Raw genomic sequence first — 25,990 nt, 5'->3', positions numbered from 1 at the left:
TGCAGGCTGCAGTCCACCACTGGGGGAAGACAGGGCAGGAGCCAAAGCAGAGACCGCAGAGGTGCGCTTTGTCCGCTTTGTCAGTCTCCTACAACCCACGACCTTGTGCCCGGGGTAGCACTGCTCACATTGATATGGGCCATCCCACATCAATTGTTCATCAAGAAAATGTCCCGTAGACTTGCCTGCCTGCCAATCTGACAGAAGCGGTTTGCCAGTGGAGATTTCGTCTTCACCGGTATGTCTGGAGCGTTTCAGGTTGCGAAAACCCAGGCAGCTGGGTACCGTCCTCTGGACAAGCCCACAGCCATTGCAGCTACCAGCTCAGCAGCTGGGGATACCTGCACCGGGTCTGCGTAAGAACGGCTCGGCAGCGGTCAGAAGTGGAATGGCTCATCCACCGTTGCTTAACTTGTTTACAACTGATAGGCCCAAGGTGAGGGGAAACCACTGCCTTCAGTCGTGCACATACTAACGACCCTACCAGGCCGTAATAGTTCTGATCTGAACACACAGATGATGGCCCTGGTTACACTAAAACTGTCACATAACAAAGCCCAAAGTCATGAATCTGGGAAAGAGATTGGTATGGATGGGCAGTGTTGATAGAGATGGAAAGGAGACAGGAAGTATGAGACGTTGATCAGAATATAGCATACATGCATGAAATTTTCAATGAACAAAATTAGCCAATCAGTCTTTGTTTTCCTTAAGCCAGTATGTTTCTACTGGGCTCAGACCATATGTGTGTGCAGCACAAGCCTGTAGTTCAGAACATTTCACCTGGACCCTGAGCTGAGGTGTTCCGGGCAGTGTTGGCTGGCCTCGTGTGCTGTGATGCAGGCGCAGTGCACATCTGGACCCTGAGCTGAGGTGTTCTGGGCAGTGTTGGCTGGCCTCGTGTGCTGTGATGCAGGCACAGAGCACATCTGGACCCTGAGCTGAGGTGTTCCGGGCAGTGTTGGCTGGCCTCGTGTGCTCTGTGATGCAGGCACAGTGCAGAAGTGTCCACGCTGTGTGTTCAGAGCCAAAGCTGCAGTAGGTCAATTCGTGTCATCTGCTGGAAACTCCTGAGATTCTGTGTACATTTGATTGTGAGTTAAGTTTTCATTGCGGTGCCTTCAGAGATATTTTACAGTTGTGACTTCTGCATGTAGTTACCTTAGATGGAGCTGCAGCCTGCAGTTTAAGAAGCCATAATCAACCGGCATACTCCTTTGGAGACCTCTGCTCTAGGCTCAGAGTTGTTGGCAGCTCAGAATTGAAGGCTTATGGCTGATTTTAACCACTAAAAATACAGTGGTTAAAAAAAAAAAAGTGACCAAAGTTCTAATTGGATATCAAAAACAAAAACAAGCAAAAGCAGAGAAAAAGAATCAAATATTTTAAAACCTTTTTATGTGTATGTTTGGTTTACCTGCATGAATATGTGTGTATCACATGTGTACCTGATGCCACAGAGGCCAGATGGGGATGTTAGATTCCCCGGACCTGGAATTATGCGTGTTTATTAGCTGCCATGCAGATGCTAGGAACTGCATCTGGCTCCTCTGGAAGAGGGGTTCTCAACCTTCCTACCACCATGGCCCTTTAGTACAGTTCCCCATGCTATGGTGAACCCCCAGACCATAAAATCATGTTTGTTGCTACTTCATTCTGCTACTATTAGTGAGTTGTAATGTAACTATCTGTGTTTCCTGATGGTCTTGCACGACCCCCATGAAAGGGTCATTTGCTCGCAAGGGGGTCGGGACCCACAGGTTGAGAACTGCTGAGGTGCGCAGCAAGCTCTCCCAACTACTGCGCCGTTCTCCAGCCCAGCACTGAAGAAACATAAGAACGGGAATGTTACTATTTCCATCTGCAATTTGTCTAGAGGCCCAGCTGTGTGCTAAAGGATCGGTCCCTGGCCCACGATACGCTTAGAAGGTGCAAGGCTGGTAGGAGGTGGGACCTGGTGAGAAGTTTGGTTGCTTAGTGGGGTCTGAACTTGAAGGGCTGGAACCCTGTAATGAGAATTCTGGGATTTTGGTTTCTTTACAAACACAGAGATAGTGTAAGACTATGTTTTCATTTTGACCCCCGGGGGTGGGAATGTGCGGCTGCTTCGGACTGTCTGTAGCAGCTGACTGTGATTTGCCTCGTGCTCTAGCAGAGGCTTCATTCTGCCAGCTGCAGAGAGTTCCTGTGATTGTGTGACATTTGGAATTCTGGGAACTTTTCAGAGGGTACATAAATGCGAGGGTCCCAGTACGCAGGGTTGTTGGTTGTTTGGGGAGGTAGGCTGCGGTTTGTTAGTTGTGCTCAAAGAAGAAAGAAATTAGATTTAGATCTCCCCCGCCCCCTCCATCCTTTCTTATCTAGTGATAGGGGGTGAAACAGTGGGGGGTGAGGGGAGGCATAAAGGTGGGAAGAAGAACCCACAAAGCAGCAAAGACAAACTTCGGGACCCAGGCTCTTTCCTGACTCTCCTTCGCTTCCTTGCTGCCACCAGACAGGTAAGCAGGGTGACTTGGTATGACACTTTGCTTCCCCACGGATCCTCACCAACAGGTCAGTTAATGTGCCACCTAAGTGCTGAACCGTGAACCAGAGGAATCTTTTCTTCTTATAAGTTGTTTCTCCCAGGTATTTTGTCACAGTGAGAAAATGCTGACTGACAGAGACCATGAACAGTTTTAAGACTTAGTGTGGAGGTGACCATCAGGGAGAGGCCTAGAATCGGGGAAAGTGGGGAGGAGAGGGCCAGGGATTGACGAGGCCATGTGACTAGAGGAGGAGGGAAGCTGGTGTCCACAGGAAATCAGGGTGTGTCACTGTGCAAAGGGCAGCACTGTGAAGGTGTTCAAAGGCTGCTGTAGAGAGTGTCCTCCTGGGGAGTCAGTCTGCAAGATGGTTCAGCTCCTGTGCCTTCCAAACACAAGAACAACAGAAACATCTGAATATTCATTCATTCATTCACTCACTTAGTCACCTTTTTATTCATTAATTCACTCACTCATTCATTCATTCATTCTTCAAGTACAGAAGAAGGGAGAGATTTAAGAGTGTCGTCATCAATGGCTGGGTGTTGTGGTGCATGCCTGGAGGCAGAGGAGGGTGGATCTCTGTAAGTTTGAGGCCAGCCTGTTCTACAAAGTGAGTATCCAGGGCTACACAGAGAAACCCTGTCAAAGAAAGAAAGGAGGAAAGGAAGGAAGTGTCATCAGTATTAAGTAAGATAAAGCAGCTGGAGGACGACACCAGAAGTCTGTCTAACCCTGAGGTCTGACGAAATCTTTCCTAGCTTGGGAGATATGGCGACCTGCATTCCATCCTGTGTTGTTTAAGAAAAGGCAAGATAAAGATTCATTTCCCCCTTAGATTTCATTTTGTTGAATCTTGCTGCCTTAATCTGGGCTAGTCTTGAACTTGGTATGTAGCCCAGGCCAGCCTCAAACTGGCAATCCTCACGTCTACCCCACAAGTGTCGGACTCTTCAGGAGGCGGGTTTCTGTCAGTCAGCATTGTTCTGGTTTTGTCTGGGCTGTGCCACAGCCCCCGAGGAGCCTCTTATCTCTAACCCAAACAGTCCCATTTCTGCATGGCCTCAGATCCCACTTGCCCCTTCGTATCAACTGTCTTATTTTATTCATTTCTTGTTGACAAGTGTTCTTATCTCACAGGCTTCTCAGGGCTGTAGTTGTGGGATTTCAGGAGTTCAAGTAAGGCGGAGGTGTGTAAGAGCAGTGGGCTCCACGCTGGTTGCGTGGGGGAAAGTAGAGCGGCAGCTTTGTTTCCACAAGGGCCTCTTTCAGCCTCGTGTGGCCTCATGTTCCCCAGCGCAGCTTGCCCACCTTTCCAGAAACAACACTGCGAACACACTAGCCTTCCTGGTGCTGCTGTGTTATTCCTGTGGCCCGGCCAGGTCCCATCCTGGGGAACACGGAGCCAGTGTGCTGAGAGAGTCCGACTCCTGTTGAAGTTGGCTGGTTTGCTCCTCAGCCACAGCGGGTTCCCATGGAGGCGAGCCAGGGCTGGAGGGTGATCCGGGAAGCGCCTGTGCCATGTCCCTCTCTCTGTGTGTGGCAGGTGTCCCTGCACACAGAGGATTGTACCCTGTGGGATGAGCCCGGCTATCAGTGACCTCAGGATTCAATTGTTTAAATCTCTTAGCACACAAGGGGAGGGTTGTGGGAAGGGTATTTGGGAACCGGAAGACATCTGACCTTCATTTAGCCTTGATTCCTGGGGAGAAAAGGGCTTTAACTGTTTAGCTGGCTTAAGAGTCTGATTCTGACCTTGTGAAGTGGGTCTTGAGGGTTATGTACAGAAACACCCACCCCCCCACCCCCCCTTTCCTCCCTGTCTCCCTCCCTCCCACCTCTGCTCCCATGCAATTCTGGCCAGTTGTTAAGCAAGATTGTGTGTGTGTGTGTGTGTCTATGCGTTTTGCTGTTGTGCCTGAACCCATATCCTTGTATATGCTAAATAAGCACATTATACCTCATCCCCATCTCAATTCTGGCTGGCTGAGCCGGACTGCACAGCTGAGCCAGACTTCAGTCCCCTCTCAGGACTTGCCAAATGTCTTGAGGAAACAGTCTCCCCCCTCTCCCCCCCCCCCCCACCAGCGTAGTGCCCATCCTATTGAACAAGCTTTCGGGATGACATCATTAATTTGCTGTAGAGATTGTCACCATGTAGAGGAGTGAATCAAAGGTTCTGGAAAGCGATATGTCTGTGAGTCTTAAGATCTGATTCAGAAACATGGTTGGTTTAGTCAGCAAGTGAACAGAGGTACTGTCAAAATGAGTATCTGTGCTACACATCATCATACGGAAGGCCGAAGCATACTTTCTGCTCACTAAGAGCTAACAGTAGCATGTGGCAAAGCATGGCCATTAAAAACACTTAGGGAAAATTAATTTAAAATTTAAAAAGAATCCAGGCAGGTAGTCCTCTAATTCTCTAGATGCTCCTGTATTTGATAGAACCCTTTACCTCTTGATGCCTGTGTGGCCCATGTGATGTCAGCCGCTCATTTCCGGCCTTTGACATGGTCGGCTTTGTGCCTGGGGCCTTCGCAGTCCCATTTGAGGTAAGTGTGAGTAAGCTGGGCCAACAGGCAACTCGTGCAGCACAAGGCATGTCCCCTTCTCGTCTGGTTTGTTCTGCTCTCTGCCTCCTCTTTGCCTGGGTAGGTAATGGGGTGTCCTGAAAGGCTTTCCAAGTCGCCCCTCTGTTCCCAGGGGATCACTCTCTCTGTTATCTCTGGGACTTCTCCTTGCTGCCACTGTCTGCTCTGAAATCGTTGCTTGCCACCCCACTGCCCTTCAAGCTCCCTTCCCTGGCAGAGTCCTGTCCTGCTCCGTTCTCCCTTCCCAAAGCCAACGTGCCGGACTTTATTTAGCCTCACATGCCTGTCACTCAATGTTTAGCAGTGTCTATATCCTATTTCCAGAAGGGCTCTGTATAGGGGCCAGGTTCTCCCTACATGTTACACTGTTGTGTGTGTGAAAGCAGGTATAGAGATCATGGGTAAGGGTGTTTCTTGGGAAGCTCTCTCCGTGCATACCTTCGTGTGTGTGTGTGTGTGTGTGTGTGTGTGTGTGTGTGTGTGTGTAAGTTTAGCCCTAATCTTGGCCTGATGCCTTATTATTAACTAAAAACTTATTAGGCAAGGGTTCTGTATGGGACAGGAATGTGCACAAGTTTGGACTGGCGCATGACTCATTGGTTTTAAGGAATTCAGAAGTGGTGGCTCACAAGAAAGTCAGCCCGAGAAACGAGGGAGAGGGAGAGGGAAAGGGGGAGGGGGGAGAAAAGGTGGGAGGAGGTGGGAGAGGGAGGGAAAGAGGGAGTTAAGAGGGTCTCTTGTGGGTAGAGCTGACTAAACAAGGCACTCCAAGGCCCCTTGCAGCCCACCAATAATTTTTCCTCCATTCATTTGGAACAGATGGCAAGAGGATGGGTGTCCTGCAGCTGTGTGATGGAAGCAGGAGGGGAAAGGATCGTAGTATCTTACTGTTAGCCTCGGTTCAGCCCCAGGTAGAGGTAAGAGCGGCCAGTCATAGAGTCCCTTGCTGAGCCTCATTGACTGGGCTCCTTACTATGTCCAGACACACAATTGAAATAAACACAAGCAAACGGCAGCAGCCCCCCAAAAACAAGAACAAAGAAACTGCTATCTCAGTTAATCACGACACGCTCACACACTCTGAGAGCCTTGTACCCAGAACACAGAAACCCAAGGCCACACAGCTGGTGAGGAGCCGGCACAGGATGTGCACATGGATCTGCAATCTTCGCTAAGGTGTGCTCTCACCTAGTTACCTGTCCGCACCGACTTTTAATCTTTTTTTCCTTTTTAGGAGGGAGGGGGAAATCTTCACATTCTTTGGCAATGAGAATTTGCTTGTCCCCAGGGCTTAGTGTGGTAGGTTCTCAGCACATTTTTGATGAATGACTGAGGTGGACGGCCCAGTTGCTCCGTGGCGTGTGGAACCGTACCTAGAAGGGGGCTCTGTGGAGGAGGAGGGGAAACACTCGGCTCTTGTTCTTTCTCTCCTTCTAACCACTTGGTCTTGGGCTGTTGCTTAAATCCTGAAGGGGGCAAGGAACAGTGTAATTTCTCCAAAGCTAGATTCTTGTGAGGCAGGGAGGAAAGCCACTAGAGCTCCTGGAATGTGCAAGTCATCCTGCAGGACTTCTGCTCTGTCTTTATCTCACAAACCCATCTTTGTGGTTCACACAAACTCTCCTCTTTTTCCTGTGTTGTTTCTCTGCTTTGCAAAGGGCCTCCATCTTTTCTTGCTTACTGTGTGCCAGGATCAAGATGCTTTTGTAAAAGGCAAAAATGCAGTAAGGATATAAGGAGGCTTGGTGACCATGAAAAGACCAAATGTTGTCAGATGGAAACTCAGTGAACATGTTCATCACTCAGGGAAAGGCTACAGTACCTACCAAGGTTTTCATAACACTTTAAAGAAAGGTGTCAATAAAATCAGAATATTCAAGCACAGGCTAATTACCCCAAGTCTATTGACAACTCCTGAACTGAAGCAGTCTCAAACCAAAGACTTGTTCTCTCCTATAAAGTGTGTGTGTGTGTGTGTGTGTGTGTGTGTGTGTGTGTGTGTGTGTGAGAGAGAGAGAGAGAGAGAGAGAGAGAGAGAGAGAGAGAGAGAGGGGGAATTAACATCACGTAGGCACTTAAGGAGGGCTGACTTTAAACAAACTGAGAATCAAGCCTGGTGACCTTGACCGACCAACTCATGTTTTCTTCTGGGGCCATAGTGACGAGAACGTACACAGTCTATGAACAAAAGTGCCTTTAAGGAATTACGTGACACCTTGAACATGTGTGTGACTAATGGAAATACTGATTATTGATGCTCCAGGTAGAGAAGAAAGCAGACTGTGTGCCAAACACTACACTCACGGTGTAAGATACATCAAGCAGGAGACGGGAGCAGGCTGATGGGGAGACAGCCCTAGAGATACCACCACAAGACCACACATAGAGCAAGCAGCTATGTGAGCTAGAGCGCAGGCCCTGTGGTCTTTAGTAATCGTTTACTTTATCAGTCTCCACACTGTTCTTTGCTTCTTAGACTTGGAAGGTCACTACTGCACAGCAGAGTGCTGATGAAATGGTTGTCAATGGTTCTGAGCCCCCCACCTGCTCACTGAAGGGACAGCACAGAAAAGGACAATACTCTTGAGAACCTGAGTGAGGTGACCAACTGTACCTCGAGCCCCTGGCCCCTGGAAGGAATATGGCCATGATTTCACAAAATGGGCCACAGTGGGGACCGTAGAGGTCTGGGATGTGCTGACGTGGCAGGAAGGTTATGTTCTGAGACAGCAGAATTGCCTTTCCCTCTCTCAAAGGCAGACAAAGCTGGCTTCTCCACAGAGAATTCGAGTGCTGGAAAGGATTGTGGTAGTTTGAACTCCCTGTGTCTGCTTTAGAGATCGGTGTGGTATGTTCTTTCTCCTCCTTTGCCAGCTCTGACATACATGGGCTGTCCTCGGCGTTTCAGGCCTGCGTTCTTTCTGTGACAACGTAAACGTATGCCCTCTGCCCCTGCCGCTTCAACAGCTGCGTGGACCCACCCTGGGCAACCCTGAGAAGTAGCTTTGGACAAAGGTGCCCACTGGGTCCTGCTTGGCCTCACAGCCTTCCTAATCCTTTTCTGTAAGGGGACTAGTTTTCTTGGTCTCTCCTATAATTGGTTTGGAGGCCAGTCTGTCACCTGCCCCTGTCACTCAGCTCTCAGGGGTAAACTTTTGTCATCAACCAAGTATTGAAACAGGTGGAACTTGATACTAGTAATGTGACACGTGGTGGAAGGTCAGTGAGTGACTCAGTTCTGCAGGCTTAAGTCAGGTCTGAGAAAGGCGACAACGGGACTGCAAATGCCTCCTTTCGGTTTCTGCAGCAAAAGGCCTTTGAGTGGGGTGGCTTCATCACCAAGTCTCAATTCTAGTCTTAGGAAGTGCCCAGGTCAGTACAACTGGGTATCCCACACGTCTAACTTCCTGTCCCTCATTGGCTTCCTGTGTGGACAGAGAAGTTCTGGAAACTGGGAGGAGAGCTCAGCTTGCTCCAAGGTTCAGACACACAGCTCGGGGCCAGAGCAGGCGTGTGTAACGAAGCCAGCAAAGAAAGCGCTTTCTCGCTTGATCTCATTCCGTTTGATTCTGTTGACTAGTTCATATGAGCAGCCGGGCATCTGTTACTCATTGGTTGTCCTTTCAGCGTTGTGTCCTTTACCTCCAGATCTCAGGCCAGGTTGACCCAACCTCAAAAGAGTCCTCCTGGGCTTTGCCCCAGTAGTCAGTCCTTCTTACTTAGCCCTGTTCTTCAAGGTGACAGCTTGCATGTATGGAAAGGAAAACAGATACCTTCACAGGAACAGTCAGTCTCTCCTGCTTCTCTAAGCCAGGTGTCCCAAGCTAATGGTTTCGAGGTGTGACATCCTTGGTACCAGGTGTCATCTCCCAGTGGCCTGGGTCTAATTTCTGTGTCGGGAGGGACAGTGTGTAGGGGACTGCAAAGTCGCAGGAATGCTCTGAGGTGACGATGCAGATGCGCACAGAGCCCCTGGATGCCCCCGAGGTCAAGTCTACATAGTGAGAGGGCTGGGAATGCTCTGGCCATGATGTCAGGGCTATAACTGCCTGCCAGGATTAGCTGAGGGAAGTGGAAGGGGGCGGGAATCGCTTTTGTGTGGAAAGAATGCAAAGCCAGCAGTCTCCCTCTCCCCTTTATTTTCAGGGCGCATGCGCGCCTTACGCTTTAAAAGCTCCCAATTCTTCTCTTGTGAAGGGTTTTTTGCTAAAACCTGTAAGTTTAGACTATGGAATGGGAAAGAAAAGCCCCACCCATATCCTCCTGTTATTGATGTTTTAAAACATGTAAGTATTTTGACCTAAACGTTAAAGAACAAAGCCAATTGTTTAACTAAAAAAGCAGAATGTAAATATTTAGGTTAGATATTCGGAGCATCTATTTTCACCGTTGCCTTACTTCCTTCCAAACGTTAGAAAAGGAGTTAGGACGCTTTGAAAAGCGTGGGAAACCAAGGGCGAAACACAAGCCTGGCCATAAACTTCCTTCCTTCCATTTTAACGAGGCCGCCGCACCGCGGAGGTGGGCCCTACCTGCTTCTTAGGTGATTCCATAACCCGTATTTTTTTGGAAATACTCATTTTATTTCAGTAGACGAGGTTTGTTGTGACTGAGGGGAAGGCTAAAACATGACACCTGGAAAACAGAAAGTGCTTTTTATTTTGTGGCCCTGAGTTTCTCCTTCCCTGTCTCCTACAGATCAGTTCAAGCCCCGTGACCTTGCTTCGCAGCCGTCTGTCCACTTTCTTTCCTGGCTCTGTTCTTTGATTTTTCTGCATGCACTTATTTATGCATTAGTCACCGAGTGTTTGCCCACCTTAAAGTATATGGTGCAAAGTGCAATTATGTTTTATGCAGGTTGGAGCTTTTCATCCTGGCACATTTCTTCATTATTTGGCAAAACAATTATTTTAAACAATGTCCTGGATATTAGAAAGAAGCTGTTGTGCCTCTGAAGTAGCCAGCGAGTGAACATCTGCAGCTTAGAATGGAGATCTGGCTGAGGAAGGAAGGTCAGAGGTGATAGGCCAAAAGTGATAATAATTTGCAATGACAGAGCATGCCATAAACCGTGAGCTAACACACACCGTTTACAACCGTAAACTAGAGTAACACTTGCAACAACTGTACATGCCCTCATTGTAGAAATGGGGAAACTGAATCAGAGTCTTAGCTGTGTGATTTTGGGAAAGTTGGTCTCCTCGGCTGGACACCGAGGAGAGTGGTTACTTGAAATACACTGAAGATTAAGTGAAGTAATACATATACAGGATGTACAGCACGCCTAGCACATGATAAACATTCCATAAATGCTAGCATATACTATTAACTGTTGCTGCACGAGAAAAGGGAAGAGTGTCAAAGTACAAATTAAATTAAGATAAAAATCTAATTCAAACAAAGCCAGAAATGGAACTCAGGCTCCTGAGATATCATGTCTTATGAAACTGATACATCTCCCACAATAGATGATATAGCTTTTTATAGGGTCGTAATTAGGTGATGTTAATCACGAGGAGAGTGGGCTGGAGAGGGGCAGATTCTTTACAGTTATAGTGAACATCGTCTGTGTGTCTGGTCTCGTGGGGGTGGTGGACAGTAGAGATAACACAAGAGAGAGAAGCCATGGTGGCTCGAACAGTTGTAAGTAAATGAGAGAAATCATATCCAGAAGGAAAAGGATAGATAACAAAAGAGGAAAGACTCCAGGAAGTGAGCAATCATTGGATTAGAGCCAATATAGGCAAGGTGTGTGGACTCTTCTAGAAGGTTCTGTGCAGACAGTGGGACCCCACTGAGCGGCAGGAAGATGTGGGGACGCCCACAGTCATGAAGAGTTGAGGCAACCTCTGATGGGTTTGACAGAGCGAGACAGGAAAGCTGAGATTTCATTTCTTTAATACCTCTGGACTCAGATTTCGTTTTATGGAAGCCTGTGGCCTAAAGGTGGGATGAAGGAAAAGCACAGGCTTTGTACTCTTGACTGCTGTTCACATAAACATATTTGACCTCCCCACGTCTCAGTTTTCCCCTTGCCCAGTGCTACTGCTGAGCCTCCTACATGCCTATAGCAATGATGAGGTTCCAGGGAGATGGGAGCCGCATCGCTGCGTCTCATAGGCCACAAAGGCAGGAGATTCTGTGGCCCTGGGATTTCACGGTCCCACCCACTGTTAGGACCTTTAGTGAAGAATACAGAGCCGAAATGATGACCACAGCAACCTTTCCGAGTGAGATACTGTTCTCCCTCGAATACCTCTGGACCCTTGTTCTTAACTCTTCCACAAGGCACTTCCTTTTGTTGACATCTTGGACTGGCTGTGGAGGCGTAAGTCAGTTTTTTTTAAAATGTCATCTTAAAGTGGCACCCAGGTCTTTGTGGAAATGGTAGTCTCTTCAGGTTCGTCGTCATGGCCTATGACCCTTCTGTCATCCCCTCCCATGCCAGAAACTCATCCTTAAATACTTTTAACTGACTACATCTCTCTGTTCTGTAATTCTAGCTTGCAAAATAAGCTGTCCTAAAAATATCACGCGATGACAATCCTAGCCTGCTATGCTGTCAATTTCTCACATCTTAGGTTATTTGAAGGTGTTTCTATCTGCGTGACCCCCTCAGCGGGCAGGATGGCGGGCAGTTCCTCTGTGTGTGCTGCCGCCTTCCTTAGCCAGAGGGACAAGATTCATTTTCCTTTACTTTTATATGTCATTACTTTGTTTGTTTGTTTGTTTTCGAGACAGGGTTTCTCTGTGTAGCCCTGGCTGTCCTGGACTTGCTTTGTAGACCAGGCTAGTGTTGAACTCACAGCAATCTGCCTGCCTCTTTCTCCCGAGTGCTGGGATTACAGGCATGCATCACCGCACCCAGCTAAGTCATTACTTTTTAAACTCAGCACAGCTCCTTCTGAGAGCGTCTCATTTGAGTTGCTGCCTTTGTTGATTTCCCCTTCTTGGTTAGGAGCTCTACTACCGTGTTCTGTCTGTTTCTACAGAGCAGAAACCAGTGGGCACCAGATCTTCAGGGAGGGCTTATTTAGTATAATGAATTTCCCCCCCTCATATCCTCGGAGTGGGAATAAATTATAAAACTACAGTATATATTTATAAGCAACAGCTGTGGTTTTCTTTCTATTCTTTGAAGCAATAAATTTTTTATTTCAAATATTTCACATTTATTTACTTAGGTATCTATTGTATGTGTATGGGGAGGCACGCACATCATAGTGTGCATACAGAAGTCAAAGGACAAGCTGTGAGAATGTTTTTTCCTTCTGCCATGTGGGTTTGAGAGGGTTGAACTCAGGTCATCAGGCTCAGTGACAAGTGCCTTTACCTGTCTTGCAGGTCCTGAAGCAATTTTTCTTGTACTTCAGAGCTAAAATGCCCCTCCCTTCCTCGGTCTATAGTTTACTTTTCCAGGACACTTCTCCACAAACACAACAGGATTCCATCCTTTCCCCCTAGTTTAAGTTTCTGTGCTGGCTCCCAAATAGCCTTACCCCTAAAGGGAGCCTCGAAACTAAAGATCCATACCACCAAATGGAAATTAGATTGCTGTATGACCACCTTGAGAAGTCAGGAGAGAGATGGCAGCCAAATGTATCAAATGGGCCACTTTGATCATGACAGTGATGCTGTCGCTACTTTCACCCTGACACGCAAAGGCACATGAAAGACCATGATGGGGACCAGTTCCCTTTGGCTCTACTGATCTCCCCAGTGACTGAAAATTACAGGGAAAGGCACAGAAGCCACCAGCCGCTTTGCCTTTGTATCTGCTTTTTCACCCCTTGCTACTTGTGACACCAACCTCTGCTGCTTGGCCCATTAGAATTTTGTCCTCTTTGTGGAATGAGTGTCTGTCTCCACTCATACCCTCAGCAGCCCGAGAGAAACCTGAGTCCAGACTCCAGGTGATGCTGCCTAAGGCTGCTAGGTTTAAAGGGATTTGCCTTTTGCGCCTTTTGACAGCAGCATGGGCGGATGAGCTCTGCAGCTGCAGCTTCTGGCAGGAAGATCGCCTTCGACACACTGAATCTGGCCCTTCGTCCACCCAGGCACATACACCTTTCCTCTACGGGCCCTCTTTGCCTCTGGGGTTGGAAACGCCCATATGAAGCCCTCTGCACCACAGAGCCTCGATGGCATCTGCCTGAGGGTTGCCTGGAGCTAGAGTTCTGTGCAGCTAGGTCAGGGCGCACTCCATGTTTTGCTGGGCTTGCACCAGTTTCCTGTTGCAGGGTTTAGTAACCGCCAGAACTGAAACACTTCCTCTTACTCTCCTTGTCAACGTGTGTGTGTGTGTGTGTGTGTGTGTGTGTGTGTGTGTGTGTGTGTGTGTGTTGCTCCTGGAAGGAAGTAGGGTATGGGGTGCAAAGCCACAGAGGTCAGGGCCAGAGAGCGAAGACTAAGCTAGGCTGCCTACATTCAAATCCTGCTAAAAAACAAACAAACAAACAAACAGCAAGCAAAGCAAAGCAAAATAAAACCCACAGCTCTGCATAAAAAGCTTAAGGCAGCACTTGGCCGGGCTCTGCTGATACTATTGGAAGAACACACCGCACTACCCTCTGCATGATGAGCACCCGAATGTGCTCAGGTGTGCACGGAAGGCTGGAGCGCTGCAGGGCCCCAGTGGGAACCGTGCATGCCGCGAACTGAGGCCTGAGCAGAGCTTTGGCTCTTGTTTCTGGGACGAGGTTCCTCTTTTTGCAGGAACCTCCGCTTTGGCCACAGCCAGGGTTCTCTGTTGCTCTCCCATTTGGTGCCCCCGGGTTCCTGTCCAACTCTATTTTGGCAGCCATTTCTGCAGAGACAGAAATATGTCTGTCCTGCCTAATGCTGTATCTGTAACCATTAGCCTTTGGCGTAGTGGAATGTAAAAGCATGTTAAGCAAATGATACGTGCAATTCTAGAAAGTGCTATTGGACACAAGCAGCTTCCAAGAGATATTCTTGAACCTAGTAAGGTCGCCATGCTGGCAGGGGGTGGGAAGGGAGCGGTGGGGACACTTGAGAACATAGTATTAGAAGGAACACACTGTAAATTTAAAACTACAGGGGGGGAAATATGAAGGCTCCTAATGCTTGATTTAGAAAATGGTCCTATTATATGAAATGTTACAATACAATACAAATACAAATCTTGGCCTGCAGTTTAGCATTGAAATCCAGTGGAAGGCTCCATGCATAAGAATCACACGATAAAGACTAGCCGGGTGTGGTGGTGCACACCTTTAATCCCAGCACTCAGGAGGCAGAGGCAAGTGGATTGCTGTGAGTTCGAGGCCAGCCTGGTCTACAAAGTGAAGCCAGAACAGCCAGGACTACACAGAGTACACAGAGAAACTCTGTCTCAAAAAACAAAAACAAAACTAAACAACAACAAAAAAGACGGAGTAAATATTGTAATTTTCTCAAAGCAAACTTTGCTGATGGCTATTTCTTGTCTATCAATTGTCTCATGAGAACAAGGCCAGGGAAGTTATCCGGACGACATATTTTTAGAAGTACTTCAGTGACCTAGCTAGTCGGACAACTCCTTGAGAGATGGGCCACATCCAGGACTTTTTGTTTCCCTGCAGAGTGTGTGATACATTCCTGCCGCCCAGCTCCCTTCCTTTAAGGAATTCTGCAGGTCAGGTGTCCAGCCACAGTGGGTCCTTGCTCTAGAGCAATCGCCAGCCAGGTTGAGACAACAGGAAAACTATTTCTTAAGTTTGCCAAGACCTTGCTCTGAAACTTCAGCCCAGCTGTTTTCCTTTGCTCCTTGTAGACTGTGGAGGCAAGTCTCCATGTCATATAGGAAGCTTGACAACAGAGGGCATGTCAGGTTGAGTGACTGGCTTGTAATCCCTCCTGTTTTAGCAGAGTAATTAAAAAGACGGGGAAAAAAATCCCATTTGATCTTTGACTATACATATTTATAAAACCTTATGGATGAAAGTACTGTATCTTACAGTATAAGTAAAGATATATATTGTTAAAATAGGTTGAAATTTGGAAACACGGTACGCTGTCTTGTTTTGTGCCAACTTGACACAAGCTAGAGTCATCAAAGAGGAGGGGCCTCAGTTGGGAAAATGCCTCCATATGATTAGGCTGTAGGCAAGACTGTGGGACATTTTCTTAATTAGTGGGGGAAGACCCAGCCCATGATGGGTGGTGCCATGCCTGGGCTAGTGATCCTGGGATCTATAAGAAAAGAGGCCTAGCAAGGCATGAGGAGAAAACTAGTAAGAAAGCATGCTGCCTTTGCACCAGCAACTGCCTCCAGGTTGCCCTGACTTCTTTCAGTGAAGGCCCAGGATATGGAAGTGTAAGCCGAATAAACCCTTTCCTCCCCATCGTGGTTTTGGGCATGCTGTTCATCATAGCGGTGCAAAGACAAACGGTGTGAAACTGTTGATACTTAAAACTGTAATGAATTATGCAAACTTTTATATGCACAACAAGTGCAGACTCCTAATTTGTATTTTTCTTAGCCAGAGGAAACTAAAAGAAGACTGTTCTTGCTTTGGGTCGAGGTTTATTTTAGGCCTATTTGTGGATTTCTGGGTCTGCTTCCAGCCTCCGTGGGAGAAGGGAGTTCTGGCATTGGAGGATGGAGCTTGAGGTCCCGCTTTGTACCTGGAAGGCTGCACACACTAGTGTGGATTCCCTTGAGGGGGTCAGTTCTCTACTTCCTCCTTGGGGGGTCTCTATTCAGCTCAGGTTGCCCGGCTCATTCAGCAAGTGTCTTTACTCACCGAGCCATCCTCCTAACCCTTAGTCTATTCTTAACATACGAAGTCACAGGTCTCCTTATGGCGTTTTCATGCATACTTTGTTTTCATTGACACCCTTCCCCCAATTTCCTAACCCCATCCCCTGCCTGCAACCCCCATTACCCTCCCCACCCTTTTTCTTAAAGCCTCTCTCTTTTTTTTCCCTCCTAAACCCCTTTCTAAGTCTCATGACCTCAGTCCACATTCACATAAATATGCACGTATAAAAAGTGAAAGCTAGTCTCTGCTCCCAAGAGAGAACTTCCACTCTTTCTGAGTCTGGAATTCTTCAGTTAATTTGGTATTTGCAGCTCCATGTATTTCCTGAAATGTTTTTTTTTTTCCATTATGGCTGCATAAAATTCCACTGTGCCTGTGTGTCGTCTGCTGATAGACATCTAGGCTATTTTTCCTTGCTATTGTGAATACAGCAGCAAGAAACCTGGACGTGCAAGCACTTCAGTGGCTGGGAACAGTCTTTTGTATATATGTAAAGGAGTGCCTTGGCTGGGCCACGTGGCCACTCTATTTTTAGTTTCTTGAGAAACATCCACATTGATTTTCATAGAGGCCTTACCAGCTTACACTCCTGAGAGGGAACAAGTATTCCTCTTTCTCCACAGCCTCTTAAGCATTTGTTGGAATTTTTCCCCCCCAATGGTATCCATTCTGATTGGTGTGAGGCAGAATCTCCAAATAGTGAGAATTTGTGGTGGTTATGGATACCGAACACTTAAAAACGTTTATTAATTATTCAAATTCTTCCTTGTAGACACCGTCTTCTTAGTTTGTTATTGTGTTTCCTTTTAGACTAGGAAAGCAACGCGTCTCAAATATTTTACATTGGCATGGATTATTGTATATTGATAGAGATTTAAGGTTATATTTTGCTTTTTTTTTTTTTTTTTGGTTTTTCGAGACAAGGTGTCTGTGTGTAGCCTTGCCTGTCCTGGACTAACTTTGTAGACCAGGCTGGCCTTGAACTCACAGCGATCCACCTGCCTCTGCCTCCTGAGTGCTGGGATTAAAGGCATGCGCCACCACCGCCCAGCTATACAACTCATTTAAAATATAATATAATGTTCTAGTTCTTAAAAGTTACTATTGTAAACATTTAGGATAATTAAGAATTAGTAACCTTTAAATAATCAAACTTGTAGTCTTGTTAGGTACTAGTTAAGTTAACTATAGAAATTATCTTTATTTAACCTCCTGTATATGTCTTCAAAGTTAAGCAAAAAGTAAATCACTAGAAACAAGCAACAGTTGTCCATTTAGATATACAGAATATTTAAGATGTCTTAGTAATATAGGACTCTTCTGACAGAGAGACACCTCAGCTCCTGGCAGCACCTCAGTCTGCTTCAAAGAAGTTGATGGTTGCTTTAAACATGGCAAAGGTAGCCAAAGGGAAAATACTGCCCTTACCTTAACTGCTGACAGCATACTGTCCAAACTGTGGATAAGCAGGACACTGGGAAGTCGACTTTTCAATTTTGCCAAAATAAGGTAGGCCAGTCTTTCAAAATTCCTGTTTCACAGAAAAGTCTGTCAGATATTCTGGGCCTGTCAGCTGACGACTGGATGCCCTGTCAATACAGAGGAACCTCGGATGACCATCCAAGCAGCCAGCTGCCTCTATCGTTTCTATAGTTGTGGAAGCTGCTTGCTCGGCATTTCCTGTTTACTCAGGTACTATTTATCCTCCTTAGGTCTCTGACGGGGCTGAAGACTGGATAGTTATGGTCTTACAGTTTTCCTTGTTATCAGATAGAAAAAAAGCTTACAAAAGAGAGGTATAAGCTTATAAGAACATAAAAGATTAAGTTGTGAAGAATCCAAGAAAGTGTTTTAGGGTCTCAGAATGTGTTTTAAAGGTGGTAAATGCAAGTTATGATAAAGTAATTTAGGTACAAAACTTCGGACTTACCAAGACAGGATAGATAGTGGAGTACTTTCTCTAAGATTGCTAAATACAAATTGACTGGACATTGGAAATATAATTCTTACCTGATAGTTCTTATAATTCTTCTTATTGTATATAGTTTAATGATAATAGAGAAAAAGCCATTTATTGGGATAAAATGTAGTGAGAATTTTGGTTTCTTTTCTTTCTTTCTTTCTTTCTTTCTTTCTTTCTTTTTTTTTTTTTTGAGACAGGGTTTCTTTGTATAATCTTGGCTGTCCTGGACTCACTTTGTAGACCAGGCTGGCCTCGAACTCACAGTGACCCACCTGCCTCTGCCTCCCGAGTGCTGGGATTAAAGGCGTGCGCCACCACGCCTGGCCCAAATTTTGGTTTCTTTAAAAAAAAAAAAACCAAGTTATGGTATATGAATGTTTTTGTTGTAATCCCAGGTGCAGAATATGGGGCAGCTTCAGATTGTCCACAGTTGCTGACAATGATTTCGCTCATGCTCTAGGAGGGGCGTGGTTTTGCTAGCTGCAGATAGTTTCTGCAAGTGTGTGACTTTAGGAACTCTGGGAACTTTTCAGAGGATATGTAAATGTTCAGACCCTGAGAGACAGGGTTCCTGTTGTTGGCTGGTGGCTGGTTGCTGTTGGTTGCAGTTTGTCAAGTGGGCGTGTGCGAAGAGAAGAGAAGAAGAAATTGAATATCCTGATAGCAAAGGTCATGCCTGCCCCGAGGAACTTATTGTCCCCTAACCAGCAGGAAGTAGTCTAACGAGGTCTACCCCGTTTCCCCTCTAACCTTCTTTCTCGCCTACCTAGTGTTGGGGGGCGGGGGTTGGAAGGGATTGGGGTGGGGAAGGATGACAGATCTAGGAACTCAAATAAAGTGGAAAAAAATACAGCTACAGTTCACTGGCCCATTTATTGAGTAGCAGGCCTTTTGGTGTTTCATATGTTCAGTTTTCTATATTTTCTAGATGCTCTCTCCTGTCTGAAGCTGGCAGAAATCATCTCACATTGTATGAGCTGGCAGCTCACTTTTCTTTGCTGTGCAGAAGCTTTTTAACACCATGTATCCTGGTTAGCCTTAATTGTTCAATTTAAGTCATCTGAAAAGAGAGGCCTCAGCTGAGGAATCGCCTAGATCAGACAGACCTATGGGCGTGTCTTCAGGGCCTCATCTTAACTGATGCAGGAGGGCCCAGCCTACTGTGCGTGGTAGCCACCCTAGGTAGGTGGTCCTGGGCTTTGCACGAAAGCTACCAAAACATGAACGAGTGAGTGAGCCAGCAAGCAGTGTTTCTTTGTGATTTCTGCCCTGACTTCCTTAGTGATGGATTATGACGTGGAAATGTAAGCCAAACAAACCTTTTCTTCCCCAAACTGGAGTCTTTTGGGTATAGAATCATGCCATTTGTATATAGGTATAATTTGACTTTTTCTTATTTTATTTTTGCTCTTTTTATAACTTTTTTTTTTTTTTTGCATTTCTTCTATAGGTTAGACTTTGAGCACTATGTTGAGTAAGACTAGAGAGAGTGGGCACATTTTTCTTGTTCTGGACTTTAGAGAAAATGCGGTCGTTTCCCCCCACTTAGTGTGGACAGTGAGTTTACTGTATAAAGCCTTGATGATGCTGTAGCATGTACCATTAATTCCTACTTTTTTTCAGACTTTCATCACTTGGGCATGTTGAACTTTGTTCAGAGTCTTTTCTGCATCTGTCACAGCATGTTATGGAGAGGGCATTCTCTGGCCATAACTATTCAGAGTTCTAAATATTTCCTTGGTTCGACTATTTTATCTCTTCATAGGTTTGGGAAATTCATAGTCATTTCATTGAATAGATTGTCTAAGTCACGTGACTTTATCGCTCTACCTCATAGCCTCTTAGGCATGGCTGTTTGAATGCATCCCAGAGTTCATGGATGTCTTGGTCATGTTCATTTTATATGCATCTCAGTGTGTTGTTGCCTTGACTTTGCCCATCCCTGACATTTGTCCTTCTGTTTGGCTTGTCTTTGATGATGCTTTCTGATGCTCTTTATTGGCTTGTATTGATTCTTTTATTCCTGCTTGGTTCTTTTCCAGCATCTCAATGTCCTTGCTGCCCCCTTCCTACCTTTCCCCCTCCTGCCTCCCCCTTCCTGCCTCACTCTCCTTCCTCCCCCTCCTGTCTCCCCTCTTCTGCCTCCTCCCTCCTCCCTCCCCCCTCCTCCCTCCCCCCTGTTGCCTCCCCCTCCCTCCTCCCTCTCCTTCCTCCCCCCTCCTGCACTCCCCCTCCTGCTTCCCCCCTCTTGCCTCCCCCTCCTTCCTTCCCCCAACTTGCCTTCCCCCTCCTGCCTCTCCTCCTTTTTCCTCCCCCCTCCTACCTCCCCACACAATGCTTTTGATGTTTTCCCTCTAAATTTCTGAGACTTTCATCCATTTTGGTAACTTTCTTGTCTAAGTCTTAGATTGATTTGATGACGATTTCATAGGTCCTCTATTAAATTCCCTACATGTTTATTTGAGAATCCCATTCCTCTGGACCACAGTGGCGAGGTGGATGGCGAGCATTGGCAGGCTTTTATTTCCAGACTCCTATGTCTCCTTTGTAGCATGTTTCTGGGTTTGTTGTGGACCACTTTCATGTCTGGCCACTGAACTAGCCTCCCACTTGGGTTTTCAGCAATGCAAATATGTGTCACAGTGAGCTGAGCCAGGTGCTTGGAGCCCATTAAGGCACTTCCTGTTAGCCCAGATGCATCCTTCACCAAGGCTCCTGTTGATGCCTGGTGTCTCAGTGAGTCCGTGTCGCATGGTGGCACCTAGGAAGAAGCCTCAGGGTGATGGGACAGAGCCTCACAAATAGATGAATGGCTTCCTCACATGCTTCCTTGCTTTCAGTGGAATCTTGCATTCAGTGGAATGGACTGGTCAGTGGGAGGGACAGTTGCCCCCTCCTATTTCCCTAGTCAGCAGGTGCCCATTGTATGCTTTACCCCTTTCCAGGCCACCATGGTTTGAAATGTGTCACCCTTAAAGATTGCCATCTGAACGAAAGCATTCATTCTGATTTATCTAATCAAGTGAGATGAAATGTCATCTCTTGTGGATTTGCCCCTATGAAGGAAGAAAATATTACAGAACGATGCTCGTCACTTAGATCCCGCGGGGAAAAAAATTCAAACTCGAATGTACTGATTCATATTAGTGACCAAAATGTCGATACACGACTTTGCATGACTAGACACTGATGGTCTAAAGCTGTCCTGGCAAGGTGCAGAGCACAGGAAAGCCCCAGGGCAGCGCACAGCGGAAGTCCAGCTGCTCGGCCTACAGGTAACCCTGCTGGACTCCGTTTCACGGCTCTGTTCTTCAGTCAGTGGGAACAACACTGAGACGCCATCCCTACTGCCTCTTCTAGAATGGGTGGATTCTAGACGTGAAGTGTGCTGCTGTGCCCTGTCTCAGAGTCACATGATGTCTAAAGTAATCCTCGGGCATTGTAAAAACCCTTTATGGGGTTGTTGGGTTGAATGAAAAAGAAGCTGTGCAATTCACAGGCGCACACACACACACACACACACACACACACACACACACACACACACACAGAAAAGCTGTCCGCTTGGCTCTGTGTCACTGCTGGCAGATGTCAGCATTGCTGGCATTGTTACAGGTAAAAGTTCAGTGACATTTTCAGCTTCCTTGTCTTTAGTGTTTCCTATGCAGGCTAAAAATACACCGGGAGAAAGTCACCTGAGTTTAGAGGGTGGGGAGGGAGAGAAGCCTTTCACCCCTTCAGAGCCTTACTTTGGAGTTAAATAGTGGAGTAGTAACAGAAATACCACCACGTAACAACCCCTCCCTGTTCGATCCTGTGGAAAAGCTGTAGGCGGACTGGTACCTCTGACAAGACTCCAAATTCCACAACCGGTAGAAGATGCTCAGGCCCAGGCTGATTGGAGACCAGCCTCTCCCAAACTCCATGAGCCGCCTTCGTCCAGTGCCTCAGTGCCAGGACAGCCTGTCTCCCCCCATCCCTGCACCTGTTGCTTCTACCTTCGCCCTTCGCCAGCTAGCTAGGTTGCCACCATTGCTGCAGGCTGGTGCTAGAACTGCAGGAGGGGACAGTTGGCAAGAGTGGCCCTGGGGCCTGAGGCCTGGTTCAGCTCAGAACAGAAGACGGGCCCCCGGCGACATGTTCTACTTCTTGCTGTCCATGTGGCATGTCCTGCTAACACTCAGCGTGTGGCTCCCAACACGTGGCTCCAGTCTCTCCTCTGAAATATAAGGCTGGGGTACAGCTGCTCCCCACAGCGCCAAAGGCTCTTGTGGGCCAAGGGAGAGCTTGCTGGGAAAGAGTGGCCCACCGAGCAGCTTGCCAATGACATTGCTCTCTTGATTGCAGATTGGATTCCTGTGAGGGAGGGCGTGGTCTGGGAACCAGTGTGGCTTTAGAACAGGAAGAGACTGGGATTTAGGGGCCGGCAGGACCAAGTTCAAATCCCAGAGCAATCACTGAGAGCCAGTGGCCACAGCCTGACATGGTGACTTCACTTGTTTGAGGTTGGCTTCTGAAGCTGTAAAAAAAAATGATCATGCATGTTCTTAATGAAGAACAGTGGTTGCTGGGCGGTGGTGGCGCATGCCATGAATCCCAGCACTCAGGAGGCAGAGGCAGGTGGATCTCTGAGTTCCAGGACAGCCAAGACTACACAGAGAAACCCTGTCTCAAGCAAGCAAGCAAGCAAGCAAGCAAGCAAACAAACAAACCCAAAATAGATAGATAGGTTGATAAATGATAGATGGATGGATGGATAGATAGATGCCTTCTCAGACCCCTTCCTTTGCTCTGCTAGTAATTCCACTTTTAAAATGCAACCGTACTAGCCAGGCGTGGTGGCGCACGCCTTTAATCCCAGCACCTGGGAGGCAGAGGCAGGCAGATCTCTGTGAGTTCGAGGCCAGCCTGGTCTACAAAGTGAGTCCAGGACAGGAGAAACCCTGTCTTGAAAAACAAAACAAAAAACAAAAAAACAAAAACAAAAACAAAACAAAACAAAAACAAAAACAAAAAAAGAAAGAAAGAAAAGAAAAAAAGCCCCAGCAACCATACTTTGGAAAGAAAAGAATACATACTCACTCCATTTTAGTAAGTGAGAGTCTACAGACTGAAGAAGAGTAGAGGGCAAAACTTGGTAAGTTCAAAGGACGTGATCAGGTGGAACCATGGTGGGATATGAGTCCTTGCGAAAAGCGCACCATAGCCCATGCTCTGCCTTTCCCTGCACCTGCAGGAAGAGCTGAGCCAGCAACTTGCAGCATTGAGGCGCTGCCCACAAGGCAGGAGAAGCACCTTCCCCAGAGACCAGCTTTAAACGCGTGCACGGCAGCCCGAGCCGTGGCTCCCTGAGATCTGAGCACCTCACCTAACTATGCAACTTTGCTTTGTCTGACCCTGTCTGGCCAGCTTGGAACATTGAGACGTCTCCTCAGGCGCCAATCATGTTTCTCTCATGAGTTCAAAACCCCAGTCTGGATAGAAACATTTATCCATACAAACTCATAAAACTCAAAAAATAAATCCATGGGATTTCAGACTCTGGGCAAGACTGACCCACAATCTCTCACTGCAGCAGAGAGAGCCCAGTAAACTCAGGAGCTGTCTCCTCATCCTCACGGTTTCTTGCTGCTCCCAGGAACAGGAGCTCTGGCCAGGACTCTTGGTAATTGCACCGAAGCCATGAGAAGGCAGAGTCTTTAGATAAATTAGATTTAGGAGAGAGTTTATTTGGCAAATGAAAATAAAGGATAATTTACCAGAATTTTAATAAGCAATGTTATTCCAGCTCTAGGAAGGTGGAAATGAGGCATAGAAAACAACTTAATTGCCTACAGCTTGAACAGCCAGCCGACTGATTACAGCTTAACTAGTTAATTGGCTAATATTAGATAATTGGCCACAGGGCACCCTTGGACCAACCAAAGCACAGTTTGTGTGAATTAACGGTTTGGTCTGTTTGCTCAGCCCTGGACCCTCTCCAGACTGATGGCTTCTTCCGGTTTTATTTAAGATTATCATAGGGGAACTAGTCAGGGTGAAGTGAAAGGCGACCTGGGACTTGAGGCTGCTTTAGAAGGAGTGGAACAGAAACCTCTCCTTTGTGAGTACTGAGCCTGAACCTAAAACCGAGTGAGGGCCGAACCAGCGCTTCCAAGAGGTCTGCGTGTGGAGAGGACGGTCAGGGGTCAGAGTGAGAGAGTGGCCAAGAGTACCAAGGGAGTGGACATGACAAGGGACAGAGAGGGAGACCCCGGCATAAGTGTGGCTGTGACAGGCCAGGCACAGGACTAGTCCACATTTTATCCTGAGTCATGGGAATGTAGAACTGTGTGACGGTCATCTTGGTGGCTGTCGGAGAGTGACTTCGAAGACGGAAAGAAGGGAAGGGACAGAATGAATTTTGTCAGCTGTTTCAGTGGTTTAGAGGAAGATGCTTTTGGCTCAAGTTAGGGCAATGGAGCTGAGACGTGGACAGGTAGGATAGTTTACCGGTACCCAGTCTGCCCGACCTTGGGAAAGAGGTTTCAAGGCCCTCCCCCCCCCCCAAGGATACCAAAATCCAAGGATGCTTAAGTCCTTTATATAAAGCTCCTAATGTTTATACAAGATCCAGATGCCTGGTAGCACCTCGTACGTACTTGAGAGCATCTTCCCATTACGCATATAACACGTGATATAATGTAAACACCACACCAGTAGCTACTATGTATTGTTTTGAGAGTGATGACAAGAAAAAAGTTCATACATGCTCTATACAAATAAGAACGTTCGATTGAATCTGTAGATACCGGAGAGGTGGACGAGGGGAGCTGGCATTTTGTGTTAATGCTGATGAAACTTGTGGGGAGATTGGATGCTTTTTCTGAGGGAAAGAAAACAACCACTGAGAAGAGTCAGATTTCAGTAGGCGAAGGACGAATAGTTGGAGAGTGAGAGAGCATGTCAATGCAGCGTATGAGAGCCAGTGTTTATTTTAATAAAATAATAATTAGAATATTACTTGGCAGAGATAGACATGTGTGATGGAATTTGCAAATGCTCTTAGACATTAATTTGCATTAGGCGTTTTTTTTCCCCCTGAGTTAGCATAGGCTCGAGCTCTCTGTGATTAGATTTTTGCTTGGCTTGATGGCTTACCTTGTTTTGTCTGGGATTTAGTTATTGTTTCTAACATGTTGTGGGGCCAAGGAACCCTGGGACTGGGAGAAACGGGCCAGAGAAAGAGGGGGGCGGAATCAAGGGGTATCCAAACCCCAGAAGTCTGGTCCTGAGATCTGCGGGAGTAGGATCGATGCCCCTTGCCCTGGGCCCGGGTATTCCTAGCCTCATAGCCCTATGCATCCCCTCATCCCCAGCAGGTCACATAGCCTGGTAGCCAGGTTAAACTTCCTCTCCTCTATAAGGTCATGTCCCAGAGCACCTGGAGTTTCTCTTTATGCAAATGACACATCCCCTGCACCCTGACCTGGCCAATAGTGTACACTCAATCCCCACTCACTCCGAAAGCCCCTACCCACCCCCAAAAGTTAAACAGCCGTTGTTCCCCCCAATTAAATGAGCAGTCTCATTGAAACCTGTCTTCTGACAGGTCTCGTCCACCCCTGGCCTTTCTACCCCACTTCCTCTGTCAGGATCTACCGGTCTGGTTCGGAGCTGGTCACCAGCCTATTGCCATAACAGTCGGGGAAACGGAGCCTGCACGGCAAGCATGTTGTCTAAATAACACGGAGGGGCTTTTCCCAACATTGGAGATTTATTTCTATTCCAATAATTGCACTTCTCACTATGTTCAGCCCCTCTCCAAAGACAGTAGAGCTGAGCATCGACAGCATCTGACTATGAGGCCCGTCCACTGGGCAAGTGGAGAAGAGAACCGAGTGCTTTTGCTGCTATTTACTTATTATTTATTTATTTATTTTTGTGAAGGATCTGGAGAAAGAGAGCAGAAGGTGAGCTCAGAAGAGGCCAAGGACGACTCCCTTGCTGGGTCATTTGTGCTGGCTTTCGTGGCTCTCAAGCCTGGGTATGGACCACCGTGGCTCTCAGAAGCGGTAACTGACTGTGGCATTGGGGCCCCCGCTTGCTTATAGCTTTGACTTGGTGACATCACGATGGTTAATGTTTAAATTCAATACCTGA

At 47.1% G+C, this 25,990-nt stretch overlaps 1 long non-coding RNA gene across 1 annotated transcript in view; it reads left to right on the top strand.

Annotated features, from left to right (window-relative positions):
- The window catches only part of LOC311579086, a 55,997-nt gene that overhangs the window by 2,597 nt on the left and 27,410 nt on the right, over nucleotides 1-25,990 (top strand). The window contains exon 2 of the long non-coding RNA XR_014773049.1: nucleotides 25,778-25,902. This is a non-coding gene — a long non-coding RNA (uncharacterized lncRNA). The remainder of the gene's footprint in view (nucleotides 1-25,777; nucleotides 25,903-25,990) is intronic.

This window comes from Acomys minous (genome assembly GCF_964271855.1).
Source record: "Acomys minous genome assembly, chromosome: 12".
NCBI lineage: Eukaryota > Metazoa > Chordata > Mammalia > Rodentia > Muridae > Acomys > Acomys minous.
The sequence above is the reverse complement of the archived record's forward strand: the minus strand, read 5'-3'. Positions and strand labels throughout refer to the sequence as shown.